This window comes from Vicugna pacos, chromosome 7 (genome assembly GCF_048564905.1).
Source record: "Vicugna pacos chromosome 7, VicPac4, whole genome shotgun sequence".
Taxonomy (NCBI): Eukaryota; Metazoa; Chordata; class Mammalia; order Artiodactyla; family Camelidae; genus Vicugna; species Vicugna pacos.
In genome coordinates this window covers 21,792,156-21,816,785 of record NC_132993.1, presented here as the reverse complement: position 1 = coordinate 21,816,785, position 24,630 = coordinate 21,792,156, and the positions used below count along the sequence as shown (strand labels likewise).

At 40.4% G+C, this 24,630-nt stretch overlaps 1 protein-coding gene and 1 pseudogene across 1 annotated transcript in view; one reads left to right on the top strand and one right to left on the bottom strand.

Moving 5' to 3' along the window:
• The window catches only part of SND1 (staphylococcal nuclease and tudor domain containing 1), a 379,404-nt gene that overhangs the window by 82,264 nt on the left and 272,510 nt on the right, over positions 1-24,630 (top strand). The gene's annotated exons all lie outside the window — the stretch shown is intronic.
• LOC102535980 (small ribosomal subunit protein eS6-like) lies at positions 315-1,071 on the bottom strand (annotated as a pseudogene).

The following is a 24,630-nucleotide window of genomic DNA, read 5'->3' as shown; positions in this document are numbered from 1 at the left end:
TGATTAAACCTGCGGAGGGAGTGGTTAAGTTACCCACATCAGTGGATGTGAATTTGACAATAGAGATTTAAGGTTTTGATCGAGGGTGATGAGAGTTTATATAAAATTATGTAGATCAATAGACATGGCGCTGGTTTGAGAGACTGGGTAACCACGAGAAGTTCAGCTTCAGACAAGTTGGCACAACCTACCAGTGGCAACGTTCAAGTAGGAAGATGGAAGTAAGTGAGATGTAGCTAGACAGAACATGTGACAGCAAAAGTTTTTTTTTTTTTTTTTGGATGTCTGATCTTATTTGTTACTCTTAGCACATCTCATTTTTGACTGGATTCAGACTTAGAGGTAGAAGCTCTCAGAGAGGACAGCTTCCGTCTCTGGGCAGTTTGTTCCTGGCATTTTTCTTTAGCCTCCTTCATCCTCTTAGCCAACAGTTTAGCATATTCTGCAGCCTCTTCCTTGTTTTTCTTATTACGCTGTTTCTTCAGAGCAATATGCCAATGTTTGTGTTACAGAACATGTGGGGTAACAAGACGCTGAATGTTGGGAGCTTTGGTCCTAGGTTTCTTACCTTCTTTGTTGAGGGGCTTTCTCACAACATACTGGCGGACATCATCTTCTTCAGAGAGGCTGAAAACTTTGCGGGCTCTGCTAGCTCTTTTGGGCCCCAGGTGACAAGGCACTGTAGTATCAGTGAGTCCAGGAATATAGTTCTCCCCTTTTTCTACAATAACCAAATTGAGAACACTCAGATTGGCACCCACAATACAACTCTGTACAGATTTGCGCTTTCTTTCTCCAGTCCTCCTGGGTCTGTAACAGGAGTTCCCGTTACTCAGTAGCAGGCGGACTCAACCATAGGTCAAGACACCCTGCTTCATTGGGAAACTTTGTTTGTCGTTCCCACCACTGATTCAGACCACATAACCCTTCCATTCTTCACCCAGAGCATCAGCAGCAACTTCTCTGGCTATGCACTCCTCATAAAAGGTACGAAGTTTGCATTCATCATCCACTTCAATGAGTTTCTGGCAGCCGGTGGCCGGAAAAGAGATGTTCAGCTTCATTCTGAAGCAGCCGACTGCCTCCAAGGTGCTGCGAAAAAGGCGACAACACAAGTTTTTGATTCATCGGCATAGAAGTTTATTGTTAATCCAGCAAAGGATTGCACATACTGCAGATGGGTCAAAGAATACATTTCGAGAAGGCTTGAGGGTTGGGCTGTAGAGGACTTAGGGGCATTCAATGTGCTGGTTCCTGTGGATGGAAAGTTTTGAGAACTGGCCACTGGTGGGAGTGATGAGGAAGGTTAAGGAAACATAGACCCACAAGTCCTTTGTCAGAAACCTTTAGGGTCAGATGTTTCTGAACTTGGAAGTTCTTGGATTTTGGAAAGGGTATATGGTCCAAGTATGGTATATTAATTACATACCACCCTTAGTGGGATTGTGGATAGCAGCCCCATAATTAAACACATTAATATGTTTGCAATGAAACATATGTATCTTGACACTAAATGGGATAAAGACTTTAACATCACATCTGTTCAGGTGAGGTTTTGCAGCAAATTTAGATTAGGTTAAGTTTTACTAGCAAATGTGTAATGAAAACTACATTTTGGTTTTCAGAGCTTTTAATAAAGAGTTCATGATTGTAAATAGACCTGTACTTTGATGCTATTACTCTGCTAGAGAATTTTGACAGAGGACATTACCACCGCCATCTACCCTCTTTACCCACCAAACCAGAAATAAGCAGAAAGTAAAATGTAAGAAATCTCTGTGGACTCCATGCTTTTCTTCCCATCAAGTTAGTCTTCCTTCTAGGGTGTTTGTAATGATAATTACGTTGGTGGTAGAATTTGTTTGGTTTACCAGTGACTAATGAAGCAGGCCATTCTAGATGCTTTATTGATGTTATGGAGGCCAACCTAAAGATTCAGACAACATCCACAAACAAGTCCATTTTAAGTTGTTGTTTTGGCAGCATTTTTTGTCAAAGCCTATTCAGTCTGTCCTCTGTTGCTGAGGGGAGCTAAGCCTACCTAGACTTCAGGCTTTGGGTGGTCAGACATGGTTCAAAGGAAGCATTCTTTTGTGTGTGTGTGTGTGTGTGTGTGTGTGTGTGTGTTTAACAGCTTTCATCTTGGTCATTGTGGCTTCTCGGCATAGTAAGAAATATTGCACATGATCAGCATGTTTTGTTCTGGGGATGGGGACGGGGGGAGGGGAAAATCACCTTCTTGGAAAGTGCAACCCAAGTTTGGAGGGCAGAGAGGGTGAGGAGAGAACCCTCCCCATGCCTGTGGCAAAGTACAGGAGCCCCCACCTCCAGACTAACCTGAGTCCAGACCCTCTGGGGAAAAAGAGGGGTACATGAACTCCCGTACTCCACAGGTGCCTCCCTGTGGCCTGAGGCCTGCACAACCCTCCAGCTTGCAGCCCTCACACGAGCCATTTTGCATAAAGTACAAGTGGAAAGGTCTGAAGGTAACACACTCCAAGTTACATACAGGGGCTCGGTGGAGGGAGACTGTGCCCCTGCTTCCCCCCAGGCTCCCCCCATCACAGGGAGGGAGCTGTGGTGGGAGGGGTAGACAAGAGGAGCAGGCCTCATGCCGCCCCAAACTGGAAAGGGCGAAATGCTTAATTGGGGAGGAGGTAACCATCCTGCCCCCTCCATTCCTGCCACCTACATACTGTCCCTGTCCTGAGGGGGTCTGGGATCTTCTGTGGCAGCTGCAAAAGAAGCATTCTTAACTCCTCTAGGTGGCTTTCACAGACTCTGGCTTGGCTCTGAGCACCCGAGACTCGTTCGCTAAGACAGTGTAGAGATCAGCATTGTCTGGAATAATGGATGAAAAGTGGGAGCGTGCCTTTGTGTCTGTGCGTGGCCCACATCAGACTCTCTGTACCACCCCGGTGTTTCCCCTGGTTTTAGACATATGATTGGAGGGATGGGTTACAATGGGGAAGGCTTTCCAAGGCAGACAAATTTGCTGATTAAAAAACAAATAAAAGAAACTTGGAGGGAACCTTGGGTTATAGGCGTCATTTGCCCCGGGGACATTCTTTCTCAAGAGACGAGCCTCTGTGTCCTCATGTGTTTGGAAGATTAATGGCGTGCGCTTCTGTGGGACGCACAGCAAAGTCTCTGCTCTGGCAAATCTTCAGCTAGGGGAGGATTTGGAAAATAAGGAGGGTCCTTTCAGTTTGCCAGGATTGTTGTTACGAACAAGTGACCCTCCTGCATTCCCTGGTTCCTCAGCACCGTCTGGACACTGGCCTGGTCACGGGCAATTGGCTGTCCAAATAGCGTATGTGGGTTTGCAGCCGGAGCTTTTAGTGAGGACGAGACCCAGCGCTTCCCCAGCTGACTGCTCATGGGAGCATTACCCGATGTGCAGCTGTTGCCTGAATCACAAGTAGCATCCGAGTGTAAGGCTAGCGCTTGCCCCGCTCCTCTTCCTTTCTCTGTGCTGCTCTGTGAATATCTGATCAGTGCGGCCGGGTGCTGGCTGGGATCCAGCTAAGCCGGCCATGTTTTTAGACGTAGCATGTCAGCCTTTCCCCTCCTCATCTCTTCCTTCCTGTCAGCATCCTTGGAGATTGTCTTCCTAATAGAACTGGAGAGTTGATTCCAGCAGGAATTAGACTGGGCATGCTGGTCTCCATATAAATTGAGAGTGGTTTTCATTCAGCTCTTGGTGTCCTGTGGTTTCTCAAAACGAGTGGGTGGAAATTTGGAGGGGGTTGGGTGTGTCGGTAAACCCTGTGTGGTGAGTTTGCTTTCGTTCACAAGCCATTCAGTGATGTGCATTTATTAAATACCTATTGTGTGCTAGGCATGGGAAATGAAAAGATAAATCTGCCCACTTGTCCAGGAGTCCCAGCCAGCCCCTCCCTGCCAGCAGGACTGCTCTGCTGTATGCCCCGATGGCTCCAGTGGTGAGCTCTGGGCCTGTCCCCTGTTTCTCTAGGGGAAGCACAGGGGGAATTTAGAGAGCAGAAGGCTACAGTTGACACTGTTTTTTTTTTCTGTAAGGGGCTAAATAATATTGTTAGTAATTGTTAGTAAATATTAAGCTCTGTCGCAACAGTTCAACTCTGCTACTGGAGCTGCAACCAGCCATAGACACCACCCAAATGATGGCTGTGGCTGGCTTCCAACAAAACTTCATTTATGAACGCTGAAATTTGAATTTCATGTTATTTGCACCTGTCTCCAGATATTTCTCTGACTTTTTCCTCACAAATGTGAAACTCATTTTCAGTCGACAGGCCATACAAAACCAGGGAGCAGGTGAGAGACTTGGCCAGTGGGCAGAAGTTTGCCAGCCCACCTCCTGGTACAAGGTGTTGGGCGCTGGCCTCTGACTTGGCCTCCTTTTCTTCCGCTGCCGTCTCAGGAGTGGCTCTTTGAAGACAGCTGGCTTAGCGTTGATCAGGTGCTGGTTTCTTTTTTTTCTTCCCCCTGAACTCTTGTTTGTGTGGTTTGGCATCTTGGAGACAAACACGGTATTGACCCAGTGATCTTAACTCACTCGCAGCTTTTTTTTAGGGACAAATAGCATCCCTCTTCAAGGCTGCAGAGGGCCAGAGGTTCAGTGCCTGCTCCTGGATAACGAATTCCTGTCAAGTGTCTTAGCTCAGAGTTCGGTGTAGAAGAGATTGGGTTCAGAGCGATATGTTTTAAATCCTTAATAGAGTATTCTATGCTTTGGGAAGGAAAATCTGAATGGAAAATTTTCACTAACAACTATATTGATAATAGGAAACAATATTCTTGAATCTCAAAGAGCAGAGGTTGTGTACAACAGGCCCATGGGGGCCTTGGATGCTGGGAGCCAGATGTATGTCGGTGTGCTGGGCATGAAAATTGAGATGTTGTTTTTCTTTTTCATTTTTTTAAATTGAAAACGATGCTTCCCTCCCCCTTCTCCAACCCCAACTCCCGCCTCCGACCAAATCCTTGCTTTTTCTGATCGTTGGTTATATAATAGAGCTGGGAAGAGAGTAGGGCAGGAGAGGCTCCTAGGGTGCCTAGATGCATAGTGCATCTGTTTCTGATAAACCTTTTGATTCTTCGGCAGAAAACCCCGAATGTATAAACAGCGTAAGGTGGAGCAGCCTGGTCTGTGGATTTTCCTTCCCTCATTATTACATTCATTAAGGTACTATTTGCCGTATCCTGCCTTCTTAGGACCCTGAAGAATTTTTTTGACACAGAAATGTGCTTCAACACTTCCTATATCTTATCTCTTGGACTCCGTGCTGCTAATACAATTTTGTCCTGATGGAATACTGCTAAAATGGTAACCTCTTTGTCATACCTCACCTATCCAGTTACAGTGAGAAGTAAAATTCAGACTCCTGAAAGAGCCAAAATAGTTATTTTCCTAAATTAGCTTTCAGTCAAGCCCCCTTGAAAACTCAGAGCCTGTTGATATTTTATTCACACTTAGCCCAAAGTAGATTATCAATTAGAAATGAATTGGATCTAACAGCCTTTAGCAAGAGAGGAAGCAGAGAAAGATGAAACCAGTACTAGACACTCTGAATATGATGTGTCATTTTGTGCCACGGTGTTTTCTGTTTTGAAGGATAGAAAATGATTTCTCTGCTGGAATTGTATAGATTATCATCTTGAGTGAAAATGGGACTCCAGTTGAGGAGGTCAGTTAGAGTAAAAGAATTTTTGCTTTCCTAAAGTGAGCCATCATTCTGTGGAAGATTCTTTTCTGCCTCTCTGGATGTTTTGTTGCTTTTAACTATAAAAATCCTTGCTAGGACCAAATTTCCTATAGCTTTTATTTGGTCCACTTAAGCGAAGTTCTGTTTCAGTAACAAAAGCTCAGTGGTTTGTAATATTAGAGGTTTATTTCTCATTCGTACGTCCATCATAGGTAGGCGATGGCTATGATCCAGGCTGATGGATCGTTCATTATCTGGGATTTTACCTGTGCTGTAGTGGAGGGAAAAGAGACATGCCAGTCAACACTGACTCATCATGGTTTAACTGGCCCCTCCCAAGTTCACCAGGACAGCCTTGTGTAAGCCTGCCTCTGGGAAGGGCTCTATAAACCACATGGCCAAGCCTGACAGTGAGGTGAGAGATTATTATCCTCTCCCAGAGAAAAAGAGGCAATAAATACCACAGACTTGATGGGTGGCCAGATTTCTCCAGCTTCAAATGGGGAACCCATACTCCTTCACTTTGGGGAAGAAAGTTGAAAACTGCTTTTGGACCGCAAAACTTTCAGTGGTCTGATAGGTCAGTAATGATAAGCATTGAACACCTAAGGGAATATAGTAGTCAAGTTGTGGGTCTTATTTTCTTTAGCATTTTTACTTTTCCAAAAGTTTCATTTCTTTCAGATCTGAATAAATCCCTTTGGGTCCACAGACTTGTTCTGATTAGCAAAGCTTGCTTAGTTATGGGGCTAGGTTATAGAGGTGATCACTGGAACCTACAAAAAGCAACTGGAATATGGTCTTCCATCTGCCACCAATTTGTATTTTGGGTAAATGTTGCCAAGTAGTATATTTTGTACCCGACGAGTACTTCCTTTTACCGAAAACACCCAGGTAGGCTCCTGCTAAATCCAGTGCAGCATTGTTGGCATGGGCAGCATGGAGTCCAGGAAGAGAGTGACACTTTGTTCTTCCACAGCCAATGGAGTGACCACTAAATGCCCACCTGTGTGCAGCTGCTGTGTGGAGGCAGCTGATGGAAGTGAAATCGAAAGAACTTTCTGCTGTTCAGGGCGGGGTTCATCACCCTCCCCACCCTCCCCATCTTTGCTGTAGAAGAGTAACACTTGGTGGTTTAATATGAACCAAGCACTGATGTTAAAACCCGCTGTAAAATCTGACCCCAGCTTTTACCCTTGCCAGTAGATCCAAGGACCAGAAGAAGTTGACTTGGTCTTGTTTGAGATTTCTCAAAAGACAGTCCTGCTGATGCCGGGCAGCCGTAGGTGCTTTTGTATCTGGGAGTGAAATAGAAAACCTCCCTTGCTGCTAGCGAACAGTAGGATGCGCGCAGAGTTTCTGCGTCTGCCCCTCAGAGTGTGCGGCAGCCGGCTGCAGACGCTGCACTCATTTGATGCAGCGGCTCCGGCTGAAAGCTGAAGCCGCCGGTTTCAGACCCGCTCCCTGTAGGATAATGAATTGTCATGCCTCTGCTGATTATCTAACAAGTTTGTACAACGTGTAACACAAGCTGACAAGACAAACAATTTTATTAATTTAAGCGTGCTGCTAATGGGTTTGCAGCGCTGTGTGTGTGTGGGATGATTATACACAACTACAGGAGTGTGCAGCCTCACAGATACTCGGACTCTGGGTTTGATAGTGGAAATAGTCTTCTGTTTTTTTTTTTAAGTTTGGTATTTCTGTTTGTCCTTAATAAAATAATATTCATTTGAATTTGAATTGAAAAGTACTTAGGAATGTTCAGGCATTTGTAGAGCTCAAAACCAGATGAGCTGTTGTATGAGCCTTTGAAGTATTAGAGCTAATAGATGCCGGCGGGCAGTAGGTAAACTTCTGGTTTTTACGAACAATTACATCTAGAAGAGCTTTTGTCTTAAATCTGTCTGGAGTTTGGCCTTCAGTTGGGAGACTGCTGGAGCTGATGGGGAGATGGATTACATTTTTATGGCCTTCAATCTGCAGTATTTTAATTTCAAATTCTCTCATGTAATTATATATACCTGATGATTTGAGGTAGTTGAATCTTGGATTGTTGACTAGAACTGGTTAACCATGTTTGTAAAAAGAATACATCATCCAAGAGAAAGGATTAGTTCAGGTAGGTAAGAGGTTTCCTGTGAATTCTATGTAGTCCGACCGTGGCTTCTGTGAGATGTGTTTGCATCATGGAAAATGTTGTAGCGTAAGAACCAGGAAGTTTCAGAATCCGTGAGAGTACATGGATGTTGGGATAATTTCAGCAAGCATGGTTATATTTCAGAGCTTCAGAGATAAGTAACAGTGGGCCTCTCCTTTCAGGACCTTGGAGAAGGAGCATCGCACTGTAGCAGGCTCCTGTCACTTGCCTACCAACATGCAGACATTTAGAGTGCAAGTTATGAACTGTGCCAAGTTAATGCAGCAGGCAATCAAGAATTTAGGGCACTGGCATAAAAAAAGTCACTGAAAAAATCTTAGTAAATCTAAAGCAGCAAGTGATTGAGGCTTTCTGCCCTAATAGTGTCAACTTTAAGCATCATTGTGTTTTGGGATCATTCACAATTTGCACCCCAACAAATGATGTTGTTGCCTGTTAGCCCTCCTTTCCCCTCTCCCTGATACCTCCTTCATAATATCTGCTTTAGGAGCAGCTCATGGTTCAGAACTCTGTGTTATTTTAAAGCAGACTGGTGCAGGGCAAAGGGTGTTTGCAGGTAAGTTCTATAAGTCCATTTTGTACAATGTAAAAAAATAAAAAACCACAAATGAGAGAACACTAATTGGTATGTTTCCCATTTTGTCTTGATTCTTCTGAAGCAGAAGCTGTGTTCCAGAATAGAGCCTCTCTAGTTCTTCTGGTGTCCTTCCCCTGCCCCTCTATCTTCCTGCACATCTTCAGTTTTTTCTTACCACTAGCCTCTGCTTAGCCATTCCTCCTTGTCGTCCAAGGCATATCTCCTCCCAGGTACATTGGCAATATAGACTCTGGCCTCTTGGATTCATTTACCTGCCCCCAAACAGGTTAGGTACACAGCTTTGTTTCTGAAGAGGTAGCATTGTTAGTTGCTACCAGAAACAACAATAATATTTGTGTAGTGATACAAATATCAAGTAATTTCCAGATTCTACTCCCAGTCCTAGTAAGTTATTCTTTATTTAAATGTAAATGGCATTACTTTGCCTGTTTCTGCCACTTTTGGAAACTTTAAAAAAAAAAAACCCTTTTTTGTTTGTTTGGGTTTTGGGGGTGTTGTTTTGTTTTTTTGGGGAAGTAATTAGGTTTATTTATTTTTAATGGAGGCACTAGGGGTTGAACCCAGGACCTCGTGCATGTAAGCACACACTCTAACAGTGAGCTATACTCTCCCCCTTAAAAGAAACCCTTTTATTGAGGTTAAACATCTGGTTGTGCATATAGTGTGCAGTAATCTTAAGTGTACAGCTTGATGAATTCTTAGGTGTGTATACACTCATGTGTCTACCACCAGATCAACATAGAATGTTTTAGCATCCATAAGGTGCCCATTCCCAGACAGTGCTTTCTGTTTTGAGGTAACCACTATTGTAATTATCATCGGTTAATTGTGTCTGTTCTTGAACTTCACTAAGTGGAATCACACATTAAGTACCCTTCTATGTCTGGCTTTTTTCATGCAATGTGATGCCTGTGAGATATATCCATGCTATTGGGTGTATCAGTACTATTCTTTTCTTTTGTGTATAATATTCCATCTTATAAATTTACTACACTTTGTTATCCATTCTCTCATTTTTGGACAGTTAGATTTCTTGTTTCAGCTTGGGTCTATTATGATGAAGATACTTATGAACATTCTTGTACATGTCTTTGGTCAGCATGCATTTATTTCTCCTGCTGTCTGCCTAGTAATGGTTTTGTTGGGTGACAGGGCAGTTGAATGTGGGTGCATTTGGGCCTTTTTTTTTTTTTTTGACTTTATAGCCTCATTAATATGTCCTGCTTATTTATTACTCGAGAGACCTGATGCTGAATGGAAAAGGACTTGAAAAAGATTGGGCTAGTTGCTGTCTGAGACCAGCCCACCACTAGCTGTGAGACATTAAGAGGGTAACTAAATTTAAATGCTTTTGAGTCAGTAAGGTGGGCATTATAATGCTGATTTTTCTTGATTGCTGTGTAGTAAATGGGGTTCAATAAGATAATGCATGAGACATTTATTTAACAAGCACTTTTTTTTTTTTTTTTGCTTTCCGGAGAAATCTGATCACCTATTGATAACTAATTAAGGGGAAAGTATTTGTTTGACTTTAACACTATTAATTTTGAACTTTCCTAGCTTTGCCTAGAACCATCATCTATGTATATACATGACAATACGAAAAATTAGTCAGGAGGTTAATGTATAACTTTCATTTAGGAGTCTCAAAAGACACCTCTCTGCTATGTTTTGCCATTCTATCTTTTTGCTATTAAGGGACAAGCCTCTGCAAGATTTTAACCTAATTATATCTCTATATACAGTAGTTCTTAAGCACTAGCTTTTTGTCTAGCAGTTTCCTCCTTTGCTTGTTTCTTCATACCTTCAAGCACTGAGACCCTAATACATGTCCAGGCATTTACTAATTGCTGGTATTATAAGAATATGGACTTGATGAACTAGAAACTGCATTATAATTGCAAACTGTATTCTGAACAAATTTATTCATCATCGCAATTTCAGTTTATAGCACAATATAATTTTTAGAGCACATTTCAAAGTGTATAAAGAGTTCAAAGATAGATTTCATGTGGTTACTCTCCATATATTCCTTAATGAGGACTTTTGGAAATCACAGTTTCCATCTTATCTCCATATGGTTTTCTAGGCCACCTACTACTACCATTTTGGCCATCAAGTATAAGATTAGCATGGTGAGGAACTTGAGCATTTTGCCTGCCTCTAATTACAACACAGCTTCCCTTACTTGAACTAAGGTAATCATTCCGAAACTCAAATGAATTTCTTTTTTTGTGAGGGGTGAAGGATTTGGTGGAGGAAAATGCTCTTAATATTTATATGCAAATTCCTTTATAAAACAAATCCCTAGAGTTGAGGGGTTAATAACTAATGCTAGCTGCAATTTTGTTGATTATTTGTAGTGAATTTCAAGGTGGGAGAGCTCTGGCCACCAGCTCATCTGATACACTGGGGTTCTTTTTATTTTACTTACTCGTTTAGCTGAGAAAGTGTCAATTCAGGGAGGAAAGCTAAACGAAAATACTTAACATGCTAAGGACAGATGATTTACAGAGACATAGACATCTAAAATAAACACATAGTCATGTTTAAACTGTTCCTGTACCACTCAGAAGTCTCTTCCATTCTTACAGGTTCTCAAAGTTAAAGACTAAAAGTTTCGATTTTGATTGAATGTCTTCATCCATCGTTCAAAACTAGCATCTATCTGGTCTTACTGATCATTTGACCTTATTCTTAACATCCATTTTCCCCTGAAAGCTGTTAGAATTAGCTTCATCCCCTTCCAAAATGAGTCCTTCGTTTTACTTGTTTGAAGACCTTGTGTCTTTAAAAAATTACTCTATTTCAGTTTTTCTCTGAAGGCACAGCTTTTGTGTAGCCGGTATGGTGGTAGCATATCTGCAAGGCTTGTACCTGGATATATTGCTCAAAACTACTGGCTGTTTTTGAGCATCCTCAGGAACTGTGTTCCAGAAATTGGCTTAAGATTGAATTGTAGGCCTTTGGTATTGATGCTTAGAAATATCTAGGACTCTTATAATTGTGTGGCACAAGGAGTTTTGGGGTGAGAAGAGATCTAGATTCTCTACCTTGACCTTCCACTTGCTTGCTGTTTAGCCACAGGTGAAAACTAACCACATAGAGCTTGATACCATTATCTGTAAATGGAAAGGTTTGGAGTAGATCAGGAAGAGCATGGAAATGTCCTTAGGGTCAGAGTGGTAACTGGATTAGTAAGGCTGCCATAACGTATCACAGACTAAATGGTTTAAATAATAAATTCATTTTCTCACAGTTCTTCAGCCCTGGAGTCCCAGATCCAAAGTGGTTATGAGGGGGTTTCTGAGGCCCCTCTCCTTAGCTTGCAGGCGGCCACCCTCCTGATTCCTCTTCATACGGTCATCCCTTTGTATGCGGATGAGCCTGGTGTCTCTGTCCTGTTCATCTCTTACAAGGGCACCAGTCACATTTGAGGAGTGCTCACTCTGGTACTCTTAGTTCACTTAATTACCTCCTAAAAGGGCCTGTCTCCAAATACAGTCACATTCTGAGGTTCACCATATGAATTTGGGGGAAACATCTTATCTCATAACTGTAACCTAGAAGTACCAGGTAGCTTGGTCTGGCAGAGAGAAGACTGCCTTAGACTTAGACTCTGTCTACAGCTCACACTGAGCCCCACGTCAGGCTGACATAGGAGCTGACTCTCCTCCACAGGAGGCTTGACACTCTTAAGCAACTTCTAAACTGAACTTATGGCTGTTTCAAGTTTGTAAAATCCTCTTTATTTTCAAGAAATAATTGTGAAAGAAAATTGGATATGCAATGGCATAATATCCTTTGCTGTTGGGACCAAACAGTCAGACTGGCTCAAGATGTGGGTGGCTTCATAAAATGTGCATAATCTTTATCAGAGTTGTCACCCTCTTAAAGCTCTATTTAAGGAAAGGATTTAAAGGAAGAGCCAAGCTTTTTGTCTGAGGATGTTCACTGTAGCACGATGGCTCAGAAAAAAAGTAGAAATACCCTAAAATAGCCAGACATAGAGGCTAGCTTAAGTAAATTCTTGAATATCAATGATCCATTAAAATTTCATAAATTGAATTACGGTTTTTAGTGTACAGCTTGGTGAATTTTTACATTTGTATATAACTATGCATTCTAATTCTCTACCAAAACTTAAAAGATTATATTACTACTAGGAAGTTTAGTGGGCTGCAATGTTAAGAGATCAGAAAGGCAAAGATCATTCTCTCTGCACTAGCATAATTGTACGCAAAACCTGAACATGCGGTAAGACTGAAGGGGAATTGTTTCTAGATCAAGGTTAAACAATTGTTTGGATAAAGAGTAAAGTGAATGTTTTTCATTTTGACTTCCCTGAAGGAATTCTTTTTTTACCAAATTTGTGTGTATATAAATGACTCTCCTGATGGAGGAGCCTCACATTAAGGCTCACCTGCATTGAGCCTGTCTTATGCTGTCAGTAACTAGTTTTTCTTCAGAGTTCCTCTGAAAAAGTGGTTCTCAACCTTTTTGGTTTGAAGGCTCCTCCTATATATTAAAGTTTATTGAGGACCCAAAGAGCTTTTGTTTATGTAGATCTATTGCCACATCCTATATCAGCAATGAAAGCAGACATTTAAAAATATTTAACTCATTAATAAGAAGCCCATTATCTATTAAATAAGTTTTTAACAAAAATAACTTTTCCAAAAAATGAGAAGAGTGACACATTATTTTTTATGCAGATCTGTTTAATGTGTGGCTTAATAGAAGACAGCTGGAATCTTAACTGCTTCTGCATTTTCTTTGTTTTGATGGGTTATTTTGGTTGAAATTTTTGAAGGAACTCTAGCCTCACACGTAAGTAGTTGGAAAGGCAGGGAAAGAGAGGAGCCAAGGGCCTTTGGTCTACATTTTGAGAACTGCTGCTCTAAAACAACAGTATTTCAAAAGTGACATTGTAAATCACATACAGTATATGCGCTGAATCTTGTAGAAACCTTTTGGCTTGAAGTGTGCATGGCTATAGATTGTGGATAGTACTGTTGTTGATAAGGAAAAGGTATCAACTGTGAATCAGTATTCTTCTGGCAATCCTCTTACTCTTTTCACTTACAGTTGAAGCTTGGATGAAAGTACTAGCTGGAAAGAGCAGATATGTTCTCTAATTATACTTATGGAAGATAAGAAATCCTGGAATTTGGGGCTGCCCCCTTTGTCAGAGAACAGAAGTACTGCATCTAAAATTGTGTATCCCCTGCATCCCTTATTTAGTATCTAGTATCTAACATGAGCTGTTTTTCTGAACGTTTGGGACCCTGCCACCATTACGTTTCATAAATGTAGCACTGGCTCTCAAACAGGTTCAGGTGGCATACCTCCTAGAACTCATGGAATGTAGGAGTATTCAATGCCATCACTTTGGTATGGGATGACTCTCCAGGTAGGAAACACATTATCTGTAAGTTACATAAAATCAAGCATATGTGTGCACCAAAAGATGCATCCTGTTAATTAATAGTAATAATGATGTTAACTTAATATTGGTTCATTGATTTATTGTTGTTTGACATTTGATAGCAAATATTTTTTATCAAAGAAAAACTTATGGGGGGAAGGTATAGGTCAGTGGTATTGTGTGTGCTTAGCATGCACAAGGTTCTGGGTTCAATCCCCAGTACTTCCATTAAAATAAACAAGCACAAACCTATTCACCCTCCTCCCAAATTAAAAAAAAAGAAAAAGAAAAACTTACGGACAAAAATCCCAAGTTGAGAGTATTCTATTTACTAACTTTGAATTTTTGATAATACTGTTTTTAGTGGTGATGACTCTTTCTACACTGATTCAGAAGTGCCAGTGTTCTAGAAAAGCACAGATTGAGACCTACTAAAATACACTGTCAAGGCCTATTCGGTCTAATTTCAAATAATGATAGAATTATTTCTACAATAAAACTTAATTCCTAATCTGATTATTATGTTAATTCCAGTCTGAATACTATGACTTTGACAACAGTAATGAAGGTAGAGGCTGATTTTTTTACATATTGATGTTAAAGTCTTTGATTTCTTCTGCTAGAGGAGCTCTCTCTCACCTTTTTGCCTATTCCTGCATAATGTGCATTTCCACGTTTCTTTTGGTTAGTTCCATTGAGTAGGTGCTCTGTGTGTGTGTCTGAAGTACTTTAATAGAGCGATTTGGCTGTTCATGGTCCTTAACTCTGGAAGGAATTTCACATCCTCATTAGTTTTCTGATGTTGCTGTATTGCAGATGCCACCGAAGGCTTCCTCTGCCCTGGGCCGCCATCTTCCGTTTGCTTGATGTAGAGTCAAATAACAAGACCAGACCAAAGCAGAACCTTGACATGCATAGAGCCGGCTGTGGTTTTGTCAGATTGTCTTTTAATGTTTGTGTATTTGAGAATTCTCAAAAATTCTCATTTCCTTGTTAACATTTCCTGTATCAAAGAGAAGGATTTAGGATTAGGGGGAAAAAATTGTAAGCTGGTACCAAATGATGTTTCCAGGACCAGTTTGTAGGATCAGATGTGAGTTTTTCAAATTGGAACCTTTTCTAATAGGCCCCTGGGAAATGTCTTAGCTAAATTGCAACAGTGACTGGTGAAGTCGATCGAGGTAAATTGCTCCCATTGCTGAGGGTTCAGAAACTAGGCAGTCGAAGCTAAAATTCCAGGAGAAATCGGGCAGAACTATTGCAGATGGTTTCCCCGTTGAATAGAAAAGGGGGCTGGTGTCACTGTTAATAAATGGGAGGAGATTAAAGTCTGATTTTTTGCAGTGAATTGGTAATATGCTTTTTTGGGAGGCTAAAGAGAAATTTATGAAAAGACCATCAGAATCAGTTAGGTGATTCTTTTCAATATTGACTGCAAATGATACCTAAGAACACACCAAGAACACATTGGACTGTCTGGTACTTTATATAAAAGTAGTACAAGAAACTTTGTTGTGTATATCCTCAGTGACCTCAGAGGTTGAAGGATTCCTTAGGTTACTTCTAATTTCTATTTGATAGTCAACTACCTAGCACTTTTGGTTTGCGTTTAGAGAAATGAACCTGGCTAGTTTTAGGTAGTTATGGTATTATGTTGAAATAGAGGTCAAAGTATTTGTGATTGGTATTCTGATGGCCTGGCTTGTGTCTTTGCCAGATACCTACTGGGTATTTGAGAAGGTCCTTCAAGTTCCCTGCAGGATGGGAATAATACATCACAAAATTGTGTGACAGCCCTTAAGTCTTCTGTAGCAAAACTCAATACTATAAATTGTCCATTGTGCTGAATCTCTGGCAAGTGAAGAGAACACAATGAGGTCCAAACTTAAAATCCTTAAACATTTCAATGTTGAGACCTTTCTGAGCTGTGGCTCATTGAGTTGGTGGGGTACATTGTGAATGTCTGGGAATACAACTTTTTGTGTATTCTCTCAATGGAGAGAATTTCCTGTGTTTTAGGTCTGTGTCTCTTAGAAGATACTTTATAAACATTTTAGAAGCCCAGAACTTCCACTTACCTAGGAGGATAAAGGACTTGATGACTCACTTAGTTGATGTAAATTCTGTAACTATCACTTGTAAGGGCTGAACTTAATTTAGGTTGGCAGTTCACCTGGACCAAAAGATCATTTTTTGTTTTATTTTTCTTTTCTTCTCTCCTGAGTATTTCGATGTTTGTTCAGCATTCACATTTTAATATCATTTGAATGAATTTGGCATCCTATGACGAGAAAACTAAAATTCATGTTTAATGCCAGAGGTGGGAATTGCCGTAGAGTTGCTATGATGATCTTGACTCTTTGCCTTCAAGAATTAAGGCTTTGGATTTACTGATGGGTTGATTGTGGTTTGTGAACTCTCCTTCTGCAGATAACTGCTAATAGTCCCTTTCTTACTGCCTCCCAGAATTATTCTTGCCAAAATTTGGGTGCAAGTAAATATTTCCCTGTTTTCCTCACCACTCTGTCCCTGTCTAATTTAGGCTGAGTTCCTCCAGGCTCTAGTGCCTATGTTCTGTGGTTTGTAAAGTGCTGTGTACTTTTATGGCCTCTATAAATAACAAAATATAGCTCATGGCAATAACATTGTGGCACCCTACGCATTTCGAGAGTGTAAGAGAGAAAGGGAGAGAGAGAGATCTATCTCCGGTAGAAAATGTCTAGTATGTAAACCTTTTCATCTTCTCATACACATCAATACTGCTTCTGATTTTTGTTCATTTGTTAGTAAATGACATCGCTTTATCTTTGGGACATTTCATTGTGAAACTAGATGTGATGCTGGTCCCTTGCATCCTTATTATTCCTTCCGTCTGTTAGCATAAAAAAGATGAGGGGGAAAAGGCTGGTGGCCATCGTGGTGAGATTTCCAGCCAGATGCTCGTGTGCTGGAGGCCTCGCTTCCTATCCTGGTCTTTCTGTTTTATTTTTCAGTGGATCACTACAGATGTCATCACATATTTGGGAGATGTGAAGCTAGGAGCTAGAAGCTCTTTCTATTAGCCCTGTCAATATAGTTTGATAAAATGCAAATGCCTTTAAAATGGTAGACTTCCAATTAAAAGGCTCCAGCAGGGAGTCTGTTTTGATAATGAAAGTGATTAAGAAGGCTCTATTTTTTCCCATTGGTATGAATATTCAGCTAAAAGAGCTTGGTTTTCTCTCTGTAATTGGACTCTGTTAATGAGGTTCTAATAATTCTTAGGTTCTAATAATGATTCTAACAAATCTATTAGCTACCTTCAGTGATCAATGCTGGAGACCAAGAAGACACAAATTCTGGGTGAAACTGGCATATAGGGTTCTTAGTGCCAGCCACTTCGTTTTTTTCTCTCATTCTTTTATTTCCTTTAATTCTGTAATCTGAGTATATTTTGGGGCAGAGTAAAGTCACATGTATATGGTTTATCAGTGTTATGTTTGGAATTGCCTTCAAAATTTGCAACCACAGGCTTTGGTTTTGGTGTGAAAGGGGGAAGGGCAATAAACACAGTCTGCCGTTGACTGCAGACCAGGCTGTACCTGAAACCTAATTTCTAGGGCATTCAGCCTCTTCAGACCCTTTTCTTCCATACATAGTCTCAAGGAACAACATGGAAGAGGATTTTCTGGTAAAACTAGGCTGAATAAGTGAACATGCCAAAGCATAATCCTGGTTCATGGATTGAACTAGAATAGTTGTCTGCGATGGGCTGCTTCATTTATCTCAGCACCTCATTAGCAGCCTGTCAGCCTTCATCTTTCCTTAATAGGGTCAATGTATCTGTCCTCTGATTTTAATAAAAATCTGTCCTTTCACTGTCTAATTTTCTGCCTTGTTCATTGCTCATTCTCTCAGTCCCTAACTGTTTGTTTTGTATCAGTTTTCCCTGATAACAAGCTTGTGAGGCTGAGCATACTTCTAGTACTAGAGGATTACACAGGCATCAGAGAGGCACATAACTGTCCTGGGTATGCTCAGTGACAGAATGATCCCCCAATTTGCTTTGTCACCTAGGCTCATAACCTGTGTGTGTGTGCGCGCGTGTGTGTGTGTGTGTGACAGGGCACTCAGATTTGAACCGGTGACATCTTCATCTGATCTGCAGTCCATAATATCTTGTCTTAAGGTTAAGACCTTGACAATGTAGCTATCTGATTGGAATCATGGGGATTACTGCAGAACAGAGGGTTGGTTTTTTTTAATGTTTTTGATATTTGAGGAGTAATTTTAAATGAAAGGATAAAACTAAACGTTTCCAGGCGATGAGCATCGTCTTTGAGCATTCGTGTGGCTGGAAGACCAGTTTTTCTCTGATTGCAAACTTTATATAGGGGAGTTCTGTATGTTTTTTTTTTAATTTTTTAATTAAAATATAGTCAGTTTACAATGTTGTGTCAGTTTCTGATGTACAGCACAATGCTTCAGTCATACATGAACATGCATATATTCGTTTTCATATTCTTTTTCATCATAACTTACTACAAGATGTTGAATATAGTTCCCTGTGGTATACAGTATGAACTTGTTTATCTGTTCTATATGTCAGTTAGTATCTTCAAATTTCAAACTCCCAATTTATTCCCTCCCACCCCACTCCTCCTTGGTAACCACAAGTTTGTTCTCTATGTCTGAGAGTCTGCTTCTGTTTTGTAAATAAGTTTTTTTTTTGAGACTCCACATGTAAGTGATATCATATGGTATTTTTCTTTCTCTTTTTGGCTTATTTCACTTAGAATGACAGCCTCCAGTTCCATCCATTTTGCTGCAAATGGCACTATTTTTATTTTTCATGGCTGAGTAGTATTCCGTTGTAGAAATATACCACAACTTCTTTATCCAGTCATCTGTTGATGGATATTTAGGTTGTTTCCATGTCTTGGCTATTGTAAATAGTGTGGCTGTGAACCTGGGGGTGCATGAACCTTTTTGGACTAAGGTTCCCCTGGATGTATGCCCAGGAGCGGGATTGCTAGATCATATGGTAAGTCTGTTTTTAGTCTTTTGAGGAATCTCCATACTGTTTTTTTTTTTAATTGAATATCAGAAGGACAAATTACAGTGGAGTTATATCTTATTGGGGACTAGAGTCTCAGGTATGATAATAAAGATTGAGTATAGTGAAAATTACCCTTAAATCCCTCATTTTGCATAAAAAGAAGTGCTTTAGGATGCTCAGATGCATTGTCTAGGACTGGACCAGTTTAAAATCAAGTCCTTTCTCTGAGTGGAATTGAGAGGAAACAGGGATGGATAGACATCAGTATCTGAAGTTATATCTATACCTGCATTCTATTTGACCCCTTTTTTTCTCTCTGAGAGAATACAGTTATATACCAGTAAGTTAAATATGCATCTGAGCCAAACTCTGTGTCTTCATTGCCCCTCTGGAGCTGTGAGGAGTTTCTAAGATTCATGTAGGTATGAGGAAACCAAATGAAATGGGGACAGACAGGGTCTTGATATTGCTGAGGTAATGTGTCAGCTGCAGACCCACAGCTCACAGTGGTCAAGAGGGAGGGCTTAGGTTGGTTTCAAGAGGCCCAGAAGCATTAGGTAGACTGTTTTTGAAGAAGTGGCAGTATTAAACTACTAAACGGCTTTTTCAGAAAGGTGGGCTGCCTGCCTAGGTCAGGAAAGTTTGCCCTCCCTTGTCGATGTCAAGATGTCAACATGTTTGTCCCGCTTTCTTGCAGTCCTTGTGCCATTATAGGGTGACTTCCTACCTAGGATACTGAGTTATTGCTGAATTCTTTTTTCTTCCTTTCTCCCTTCCTTCCTTTCTCCCTTCCTTCCTTCCTTCCTTTCTTTTTTAATGGTGGTACTAGGGATTGAACCCAGGACCTTGTGCATGCTAAGCATATGCTCTACCACTGAGCTATACCCACTCTCCTTTTGCTGAATTTGGAGGGCTCTTTTGGCTTCTTTCTAACAACAGATCCAGTTAATTCTGATTACCTTTTTGGCAGCTCCCCCTGGTATCTCTTTTATTAGGTATATTCTGACCAGCTTATATTCGTTGTCCAGCTCTAGTCATTCCATGCATCTTGTTCCTGAGTAGGGTTCTTTGAAATGTCTTTCCTTTTACTTATATAATGTTGGCAGACTTAAAAATAATTTTTTTGGTATATAGGTATATTTTAAATATGGAATTCCGTATGTATGTATCTTGTGTCTTATTCCTTTTCTATCACAAAGGCAGCTATATTAACTGGAACACTGCCCTTTTGTAGCCCACTACTGCAGTGTGCATTGCTTAATCCTCTCTTGCTTTTTCAACTCTCAGCCTGTAATGAATTAAATAGTTTTTGACTCTTCGTGATAAGGATATTTATGGGTCAGACTGGCAGAATTCCACCGAAGCACATTAGTGTCTCCTTTGAGTTGAAGCATTTATGTAGCAGCATCCTTCTGAATGGAGGGAAATGGAAATGCTTTGGGACCTCTTCCCGCTTCTGGCCCTCCTGGCCTCTCAGCTTTATGCTCCTTACCTTCATCAGAGTGCAGGATGCCAGGCAGTGAATACTGGCTCGCAAGCCCACAGAATTAGGTTCATTTATGCTTCATTCATTCATTGCTCAGATTTTTTTTTTTTAGCAGATGTGTAGAACTGAAACATTTTTTGGTGTCATATTAGTTACTGAGGTGGGTACAGAGGTGTTTCCAAAAGTAGATGGGGGTGATGGGTTGAGTCGAGATAAAATACAAATAAAACAAGGTAGAACAGACATGTTTTAGGAAAGGCACAAAAGCAAAAAACCAACAAGATCAGAGCAAGGGTGTTTGAAGATTGGGAAATGCATAGCTAGATAGTGCTGTAACTAGTACTAATGACATATACCTCGTACTGTTTTGTGCTTTTTCCCCTATGCCAGGCACTGGGTAAGAGTTTTCCTGCACTAATTGATTCCTCACAAAGCCAAAGCCCTGTGAGGTGAAGGTTTTATTAGCTTTATTTTGCATGTGAGGAAACTGAGCTTGCAAAGAAAGGTCAAGTTCCTTGTGCAAGGTCAAACAGCTGTTAAGTGGAACCCTTGGGAACAGAATCCAGGCCTGGCTCAAAGGCTGTGCTTGTAACCACCACATCTTACTGTTTAAATTCTCTTGATTTTTCAATTCAATGCTTTATCTAGGTCACCAGTTCTTTCAATTAAAGATGTAGTGAAATGAATGTGTTGAGTAATTTGTGTTGTGCTGGATGCTTATTGCTATTTCATGCTATACACTTAATTGCTTCTATATGCTTATTGCTTAATTACATAAGATGCAGTAGTTGCTTTATCATCTTTCTGCAAAACTGCCCCTTATTTATTATGACTTAAGCAGATTTAAAAAAAAAAAAAGAGTATGTGCTAATTTAATTTTGGTGGCCAGAGTTCTTTTTGGTAATGTTTTCTTTACAAATGTGCTGATAACTTACTGGTTAAAGTGTGTGTCTGGTCAGAATGCAGCTCTATTCAGCATGGAAGCACCAAACAGCTGGCACTGTGCAGCATCTTTTCCAGGCACCAGGTTGACCTCTGGACTCAGTATTGTGGTGTAAGAGAAATGGTTCATGCACATCATGTTGTCACAGGATCATGCATCAAACAGAGCTGGGGGCTGTGTGTCTCTGCCAATTGCCTTTTGATCATTATTCACTGTGAGTTAATGCAAAGAAAATGATCAGCTCAGGGGCCACAGGCTAATACTTGGCATGCACATGCTGTTGGTTTCCCAAAGGACCATATATAAGTTTATTTTCCCTAGATTGTTGTTAAGTGATTTGGATGGGTGATGCTTGGCCAAGCTGTAAGCTAGTTAGGTGCCTTCTGTCTTCTTTTCTCTATGGTTGGCATGATATAGTCTTAATCTTAGATCCACTAGCTGGATGAGTGATTATACTTGATGTGAATGATGCGCAATGAACGTATGGGGTAGGAATAGCTATAAGCAGTATTTGCCAGTAAGATTTTTCAACTGTGATAGATGAAAAATCTTTGCATTTATGAAATACATCCTGCCTTCTTGACCTTATTAGAAATATACCACATTTCTTTAATTCTTAAAAGATATCTCTCTCCGCATCCCCAAATTTTAACACCTCTGATTTCAGGATAAAACTTAGTCATAACTGAGGGCTTTGTTTTTAATGGCATTATGAAACAGTGCATCTTAAGTGGACTCTTAGATTTAATTAAATACAATAGCTCCATTATGCATTATCATTTGGTTCTAATGCCCACTATCCTCTCTATTCCTTTTGACTTCCTTTATTCCAAATACTTAGCAATTTAAGTATTAGGAACACCTGAGTTCTTTTGGTTCTGGCCTGGCCACTTGCTTTAAAAAATGTGCTATTCATTGTTCATCATTGGTGCGTTCCTACCCGTTGGATAATTTATGCAACGCTTCAGAGTTTATGTGACATTTGAGAATTGCAGGTGATGGAAAAGATGGTGTCTAATTTAAATGCACTAGAAGCATAGTCTTCACAAATATAATCAATGCAGAGGGACATTAGAAGAGGGGAGTGGAGCATATATTTCAGTGAAAACTCATTTAGATTTAATGCTGTTTACCTTCACCAGGAGAAAAGAAAGAGCATTAGCTGTGTCCTTGAATCTTAGAGACTTAGACTTAGAGGAGACTTTGAGGATGTGTCTTCTATCCCTCACTAGTCAAAATGAGATTTAGGTACCTCAGATACATGGCCTTTTCCATGTATACAAAGGTTTAGCATTTCCTCACCCATTCTATAAGAATGTTTTCCTATGCTTGCAGAACCTTTACCGTAGATAGTGGGTCTTTGACCTCAGTTCTAGAGAGGCTTCTTTGTTATATGTGTGCTTTTAAAACGTGGGGTAGTGTTGATAGTGTTTTGGGGTGTTTTCCCTTATTGATGGTAATTTTTAGGATAGGAAAAAATGGACTGTATTAGATCTGATATCTGCTTATACCAGATCTAGGTCCTAAATATTAACCATATTTTGCTTATTAGAAATCATCAAAAAAAAAATCCCCGCAGTTTCTATTCTGATCACATCAATGCTGACAAATGTTAAGAGTATGTAAGAGGGCCATTTTGACACTGCTGTAAGAATGAGCCGTTGTGAAATCCTTTACTCTTAGCCATGTAAGAATGTAAGGGTAAACTCTAACAGTAGTGTGTGTATGTGTAAATAAGTGTGTATACAAACACACATAAAACATTGTAAAACACCTTTGTAATGACCATAGCTTGAAAGAACAAGATTAATACACCCCTTAGTAGCAGATTCACTTCTGACTTAAAAAAAAAAAGCTTTCAATTACCTATTTGCTTTTTCCTTGCTGGTTGTAGAAGTAAAGTCTCAGCTCCGCAAATCCAAGCAGTTTAGTTGAGAATGAAAATTCTTAATCAGAGGGAGTTATGGATCCTGGGGTGTTTGTTGCATACATAATTCTCAAATTGGGAAAAGAGAAAAGGAAACCAGGTTTTGCATTTTTTTAGTTATTTTGAGGTGTTATTTGATTCGGTGTGCAATGGCCACTAATGTGTATTTCGAAGTGAAAATATTACTTGCTATGGTAATTGACATCTTGCTCTCCCTCATTATTGCCCCCTTGAGGAGAATTTTACTAGTAGGTGTTTTTCCCCTATTGTGGGTTGAATCGTGTCCTCCAGAAGACACGTTAAAGTTCTAACACAGAACCTATGACTGTGGCGTTATCTGGACATAGAGTCTTTGTAGGTATCATCTGTTAGGATGAGGTCATGCCTCATTAGGCTGGACCCTAAATCCAATGACAATATCCTTGTAAGGTGATCAGGTGCACTCAGAGGTAGAGGCTGGTGTGACGGAGCTGCAAGCCAGGCATCCCTGGCCTCCAGATGCTGGGAAGAGGCAAGGAAGGAGTCTTCCTTTGAGCCTTTATAGGGAGCATGGCTCTGTCAACATGCAGAGTTTCAAACTCTGGGCCTGAACTGTGAGAGAATATGTTCAGGTTGTTGGAAGCCATGAGTTTCTCATAACTCTTCATGTTGAATACATACCAATGGCACCCACCCCATTTCCTTTTTTAAAACATTTTATCTCTTGTGATTAAGAATGATTTTCCCTTTTTTTTTAAACAAAAATGACACACACAGTTTTGAAGTGAACATCATGTATGTCAAGGCATGTTAATTTGTATTTTCAAAATGTTGCTTTGCATGCTTCAGTCGATCTTAAAGGAACTGACATTTCTGGGAATTGTGAGACTAGGCTAATTTCCAGACATTGTCATCCCTCCTCTGTACAAGATTTCCTTTCAAGCTTTACCCGTGGGAGTACCCTGTTTGCCCTAGTGAAATTAGGAAACATTTTCTCTAGTTTCTCTGCTTACAGCTCTTCTGAAGCAGCTGTCTTTTTTTTTCTCCCAAGCATCTTGTTATTCTAAGCGTGTTCTCATGTGTTGGCAGTGGTGAAAGCTGAGTGGCGAATATAGAACAGAGATCAGCATCTTAGGAGTTTGTGTGGTCTCTGCTTCTTTCGTGTGACCTTTTCACATGATCGTGGGCAAACTCCTTCAACTCTTGTTTCTACAAAATAAGGATGGCCTTTTAGATTAATGCAATGGGTGTAAATTTTTAAAATGTATTTAAATACAAACTCCAAAGACCTTAACAGATTTTATTTATGTAGATCTCTAAACTTCTGATGATTGTGGCCAGTGTATACAGGTTAGTTTGTATTCTGATATTTATAACTGT